This window comes from Capsicum annuum, chromosome 3 (assembly GCF_002878395.1).
Source record: "Capsicum annuum cultivar UCD-10X-F1 chromosome 3, UCD10Xv1.1, whole genome shotgun sequence".
Taxonomy (NCBI): domain Eukaryota; kingdom Viridiplantae; phylum Streptophyta; class Magnoliopsida; order Solanales; family Solanaceae; genus Capsicum; species Capsicum annuum.
Genome location: NC_061113.1, coordinates 84,293 through 91,800, shown reverse-complemented (window position 1 = coordinate 91,800; position 7,508 = coordinate 84,293).

Sequence of the window (7,508 nt, the reverse complement as noted above, 5' to 3'; positions counted from 1 at the left end):
GAGGACAAAATTAAACTAATAAATATAAGAAAAAACAATATGCATATGTAACTATTTTATTGCATCATAAAAATGAGGACAAAACTAATAAATATAAGAAAAATCATATGCATGTGTAATCATTTTGTTTACTACTATATAAAAGTGAAGGTTGGAGTGACTAAAATTACCGAAATACCCTTAATAGTCACCCCAACCTTCACTTATATATTAAGTAAAAAATAATATAATAATAATAAATAGAATAGAATAGAAATAGAAATAATAGTAATGTTCTACTAATAAAGTAAAAGTTTGGTACTACTAAAAGACAAATTAGTAGTATTACCAAACTTTTACTTAAATATTATATATATTAGTAGGTCAAAAAATAAAATAATAGTAATAGTAATAGTAAAAAAAGTGATAATAATAATAGTAGTAGTAATAGTAATAGTAGTAGTTTTAGGTGCTATTGCTTTCCTTTTCCCTAATATTTAGTTTTAGGTTTGAGAGTGCTATTGTCTCCAATTCTTCATTCTTCTTTATGCTCACATTTTATGTGAAAGAAACTTTCAGACAAGCTATTGTGACTAGTGAATTACAAATTGAACCACTGAGTATCCACGTAATATTACTTTGAGAGATAGTACTTTAAAGGGCTTAGTAATTTGCCAACTTAATTTTAATTGGAACTACTCTATGACCATTTTTTTTTTTTTTTTTTTAATCTTTTTAGTGAAAACATTTAATTTTTTCTTCAATCACATTATAATTGTAAAAAAATCGAGAAAAGCCCCGAAAACCCAAAAAAACCAAAAAAATCTGATTAAAACCGAAATATAAAAACCGATTGTATATTTGTTTGATTTGGTTTATAGATTTAGAAAACCGACATTGTAGGTTTGGTTATATTTTAGTGAAAAACCGAACCAACCCGATCTATGTACACCCCTAATCGTATTGTTCAATTGATATATGTTATTTTTTCTGCTCAGTATAGGTGATAGATAAAAGTTCGATCGAGCTTTAAGGAATTTGTGTAAAGGTGAGGTTTAATATTGTTATGATATTTCGATTATTGTATTGTTTGTTGTAGTTTCTATTCTATTGTTATTTTATGTGGTAGATGAATATTTAGTCAAACTTTATGATTTTTTATATAGAGATTCGATTCTTAATCATATTGTTTTGTTGTAACCTGTGTTCTGTTGTTATCTATCATTTTTTTTTCTTTTTTTTTGTGCTTAAGAGAGGTGTAGAGTAACATTGGATTTGACTCTTTTGGTTAAAAAGAAAAGTTACAACACTTATATTAATTTGTATCTAGCTTTTCTTTTTGGGGGAAATTATTTACCCTTTTGAGTAGGGGTCCATTTTTATTTCCTCAAATTTATCATTATTAATTATATTTATTGTAAAATAGTAAGAATTTTAAAACTTAAAATATGATTATATATAATGCATAAAGTGTGCATATTTTCACTTATCATGACAGTGTACGAATTCTGCTAAAGTAATAATAGGAGCAAGATAAAAGTAACTCGAAAAGTATACTAAAGCTTGAAAATAAATGTTAGAAGTGTGCCATAATAAGATTTGAATACCTATAATCAAAGGAGTACTAATTTAGTTTGAAAGGTACAAAAGTGAATCAATAGCTTATAGATTATAGATATAGATTATAGATTATAGATATATATATAAAAAGGAGGTTTAGAGTATGCTGATGTAGCATACTTCTAAAGCCTCAATTTCAATTTTTCTTTTTTCTCAATTTTTTAAATTTATTTATTATATTAAAATAATTTACACCTCCCCATTTACTATTCTTTATATGGGTTGACACCCATATATTCCACACAAGAGCCTCTTTATGGCATGGCACATGCAACATGTATGTATTTTTGCTGAATATTCTTTGAAGTCATTCTCTCTATTTCTTCCTCTAGGTGTAACCATTCCAAGATTCTGTACTTAATACTGTATTTTACTTGTTTTTTAATTAAGTTGTGAGAAGAAAATGTCTATAGACTGATGAGGGGAGGGGTGTTAATTATTCGATTAATAAGCATAGTATAATAAATTTAAAGGATGCATAGATGGAAGTATTGAGATGGTGAAAGAATATAAAAAGAAAGAGGAAGAAGATGTTAATTGGCATAAAATTTGGAGTAAAATGTGGATTTTAATTTACTGATTTTAGGCAAAAATTAGGCCAAAGCAATTAAAAAAATATTGGCAAAATATCAAGTAAAAAATTAGAGGTGAATATTTGCATAGATTTGTCAATCATTGCAAATAATGAAGAGAATTATATTCTAACTTACAAAATATATTAAATATCTATTAAATAAAATATGAGGAAGTGCAATTTTTTTAAAAATCTCTTATGCGTTAGAATGAGTATATCTTATATATAAAAATGAAGATCTCTTATAAAAAGTCTGTAAAACTAAATAAAAAATAAAAAATTATAACATACAAAATCATTTCTCCTCAATAATATAACCATGCACGGAAGTATACATTATCTATATGTATATATTGCGAAAAAAGGGATAATAAACAAGTAATTTCACCTATAATTAAATATATATTTAATAATAATAATATATATATTACTATTATATATAAATGAAGTGTTTTGGTACTGCTATTTTGTCTTTTAGTGCCTACTTGCTATTATTATTATTATTATTATGATTATTACTATTATTATTATTATTATTATTATTATTATTATTATTATTATTATTATTATTATTATTATTATTATTATTATTATTATTATTCATTTTTTTGCTATTACTATTACTATTACTACTATTATTATCACTTTTTTTTACTATTACTATTACTATTATTTTTATTTTTTTCCCTACTAATATATATAATATTTAAGTAAAAGTTTGGTAATACTACTAATTTGTCTTTTATTAGTACCAAACCTTTACTTTATTAGTAGTAGAACATTACTATTATTTCTATTTCTATTCTATTCTATTTGCTATTATTATATTATTTTTTACTTAATATATAAGTGAAGGTTGGGGTTACTACTAAGGGTATTTCGGTAATTTTAGTCACCCCAATCTTCACTTCTATATAGTAGTAAATAAAATGATTACACATGCATATGATTTTGCTTATATTTATTAGTTTTGTCCTCATTTTTATGGTGCAATAAAATAGTTACATATGCATATTTTTTTTCTTATATTTATTAGTTTAATTTTGTCATCATGTATTATTTTAATAATATTTTTATTTAGATCTTTGTAATTGAATTATACATGGTTGTATTTTTTTTTATAAATATCTTTTTGATCCTTTTTTATCTTTTTGATCCTTATTATGTTAACATTGGTTCATTGTACTGAATTTCTTTTCTTTTACTCCTATACTAAATAATTACAACAAGTAGGAAATAATCTTTTGCAAAGTTGGATCTCTTTTGCACATTAGTGTTGTCAAAATGTATATATCCCATCACTCCAGGAAATGTATATACTCTTTTACTCTAGTGTATATATATATATATTAGTGATAAGGGTAAAGTTGAAAAAAAGTGGTTAATTATCTCATGATCTCTTAAACATGTAAAGCTATTTTGAGACAAGTTTTTTTAGTTAACATATTAACTATTTTGAGACGGAGAAAGTAAAATTTTGCTAAGAATTTTCTCATAATCATTAAGTTTTGAGAGTTGCACGCCGAATTTTGGCACTTCCAGTAAGTATATTTAAAGGCAAAGGTGTTCCGTCGTGCTTAAATTCTAGTCTGCCTCTGATTAACTAGGTGTATAAAACTAGTGTAATTTTTTTAATTCCTTATATTTTATCCAATCAATGTGAGAGATAGAATAGGATAGTTATTAAAAGGGATCGATTATCTCCTTTCCTGCGTTAGATATAATGCAATTTGGGTAAAAAGTTTCAATTTTAATAATATATGGTTTCCTTAAGGTTGGAATTAATTAAATTGAGATCTCATTATAAATTAGTAAAATCATCTTAAAAATTAAAATAGGTATAGAGATTAGGTAATTGTTTATGCATGCAATTAAGGTAATTAATAACAAAAACTGACAAATTCCTTTCTTTAAAGATTTGAATGAATTAAATTTGAGATCTCTTTATTAGTTAACCATATATTTTAATTTTGGACTCAAAATTTGAGGTCTCTATATTAAGTATGAGTATTATTATTATTAGTAGCTGTAAAAGGTCTATACATTTTAGTCTATTATATAATAGGTATAGCGTTTATTTTACCTGTTTCTTTACCATATAGATGAATCAAAGCCAAATAAGTTCTTAGTTATGCCTTCGGGTGTTGTTCCCCTTCGTGTATGTTGATTTGACTGCTCACATCTTTAGCCAAGAATAACTAGACCTGCAACATTTTCAAGAAAAAATGACAAGAATCCTACAGATTCTGACAACCTTTTGCCGGCTCTTACTCTTTCAACTCCTTGATTCAGTAATTTCTCTTTTTTTTTTTGATAATTACAATGATTATTTGTTTTATTAGAAGGATTTGATAAGTTCTTTGAATTGTTCTTGTGTTATTTTTTTGTGCGGTATTTTATTAATTTTCAGTAGAAGGCTAGTAGTAAATAGTTACGCGTCATGTCTCTTCTGGTACTAGTATTAGTATATATTTTTCTTTTCTACTTGTTGTATGATATACCTCTGTTTTCTTACTTGCTACTGTTGTTACTGCTTATGTCTTCATAAATATCCTCGTGTTTTTGCTTTCCTTGCCGAGGATTTATGGAAAATAAATTTTCTGCTTGCCAAGGTAGGGGTTACGTATGTTGTTGTTGAAGAAGAAGCATGTAGAACGAGAGATGTTTTGCTTTGTCTCATAAGTATTTAGTTAGCTTGCAATATTTTCATGAATGGATGATGATTTGTGAGTGGCTGTTTATGAGTGTTTTGCTTTGTCCTTTGAAATATCATGGACATTAGTTTGATTCATGTACAGTTTCCATACATAGAGATGATGAAGAACAACTTCTTCTTTTTTTCGATCATCAACTAATGATGCAAACAAGACACCTTCACCACCATTAAAGTCCAAGGAAGTTTCTTCTTGGAGGAGTGTTTCATTGTCATCTGGATCCTTCTATGACAGTGGGTTAGGAAAAAAGAATTTCACGGATTTGAGCAAATTTCCCCATGGTCACAGTAAGAAAGTTCATGCTAAGAAATCTGGCCGTGATTCAAACCGGTATGCATATCATTTTGCTGTAGCTTTCTTTTTCACACTTAAACTGATGTTTTAATTTGCATTTGCTTGCCCAAAGTAATGACAAGTGTTTCTTCATTTCAGAGACATTAGCGTTCTAGTGTTGATTCAGACTATTAGAAGATTGACAAAGGATAAGGTACAAATGGCTTCTGAGGTTTCAAGCATGCTACGGAATCAAGTTGCTGAAAGGGCTTCTGCGAAGGAAGAATCCAACATATTACAGGCAGAACTAGATTTACGGACACGAAGATTGGAGACAGAAAAGAATGAGTTACAATCAGTACTAGAAAAGGAGTTGGATAGAAGATCCAACAATTGGTATCTAAAACTTGAGAAATACCAAATTGAAAAACATAGACTCCGTGAAAGGGCGAGGGAGCTTGTAGAGCAGAATGTCTCTCTACAAAGGGAAGTCTTTCATTTAATGAGAAGGAAGTAGATAATAGAATCAAGATGTCATTTTTGGAGAAACACCTTGAAGATTTGTCTAAGAGAATAGAGCAAGTGTCAGAGGAGAATCAAAATCTAAGGTACCAGCTCACTCAGTTACAAGAGGAATATCGAGTAGCTCAAGACAATAGAGATTATGTCCAGGAAAACTACCTGGAAAAGGTTAAAGAGCTTAAATCGGAGAATTTGCTGACAACTGTGCTAAGGGAGAAGTTCTATTTCGAGGAGATGGACATAAAGCAACTTCAGGATGATCTAGCCGCAACAGTTAGAGGTAACGACATTCTCAAATGTGAAGTGCAAAATGCACTGGATGCTCTTTCTTGTGCCACACCCAAGTTGAAATATCTCGAGCTTCAGGTAAGCAGGCAATGTTAAGATCTCGTTGCAACAGAATAGTTTTTATTTTTCAACTTTGGATACCTCGTCTTCATATATGATAGCCTGTTAGCATGTTACTCTCTCTGCATTAGCTTTCTACTTCTGTTTGATTTTAGGTTCATCTTTGTTCCATCTTAAGTTCCGGTTTTCTTTATGAACTTGTATACATGAGTTGCTGGCATGTGGTAGTCTTCTACGACATTCTGATCGCCTTTATGTGTAATCACTTGGACCAACCAAGAACATGATAAACTTTGTGATATCCTCAAACCCATTGATCTGATTGTGCTCTAATGTGGTAAAGTTACCCGAAGGGGTTTCAGTATGTTTGCTCGTTCATCTGACTTAATTCTTGGAAAAGCTCACGAGTTATCTACTGTGAATTTTAACAATTAAAATGGATTCATGATTTGGTTGAACTTCTAATCTATGAGTTTGTTTTGAATTTCTGATGAAATGTTATTGGTGATCTTTGTGTCTTTCTTGTTTTTCATGGTTTACGGTTGATTCTGGCAGGTGCTAAAAAAGGACGAAAATATCAACCAGCTCACAAATGATTTGCAAGAATGCATGAAGGAACTTGGCGTTGTGAAGGGGATACTACCAAAAGTGTTTCAGGAGAGGGATTTCATATGGGAGGAAGTTAAGAGCTACAGTTAGATGAACATGTTGCATAATTATGAGATCAACATGTAGAAAAAGAAGGTAGATACCCTTGACGAAGACATTCTTATGAAAGAGGGTCAAATCACAATCTTGAAGGACTGGATAGGCAAACCTTTCGACCTTCTTGCAAGTCCTGATTCTCTGTTGGAGTGATGGATGCTAAATGGTCAAACTACAATTCATATTTTGTTCATTGACTATAGTGTTCATACTTCTCGTCTACTAACTAGTTTTACTCTTATTCTTTCCCCCCTTTGGTACTTGTTAAATAGAAAGTTTGCTTCTTTCTTTTGCAACCTTTTCGAATTTCCAATTGTAAACATTTCTTTTACTTGCTGGTGATCAAGACAATGAACTTCTTTTGCTTCATTTGGTTTTGTAAGTATTGGCTGTTTTTTGTCTTATGAAGTATTTAGTGAGGATTGGTGCAACCATTTTCTTCTCGTCTATGAGGTAGAGGTATGGTTTGCACATATTCTGCCCGAATATACATCGGGTATGTTGTTGCTGTTGTACGGAGATTGTGTGTATAATAACAATCGTATATTTGATGTCGGGTCATCCACACTTTCATTCCTTGCAGGGGAAAGCTCATTAAGCTTACTGAGTTAACTTCTCATTGATGTATTCTTTCACTAAGGTTGAATTAAATCTCAAGATAGTATTTATATTTATTTTTGGTTCCTAAATGTATTGAAAGAGTAAGGCGCCGCACCAACTTGCATGTACCTTGATGGATTTCACGGGATAGCTACCTTTCCAATAGTACATGT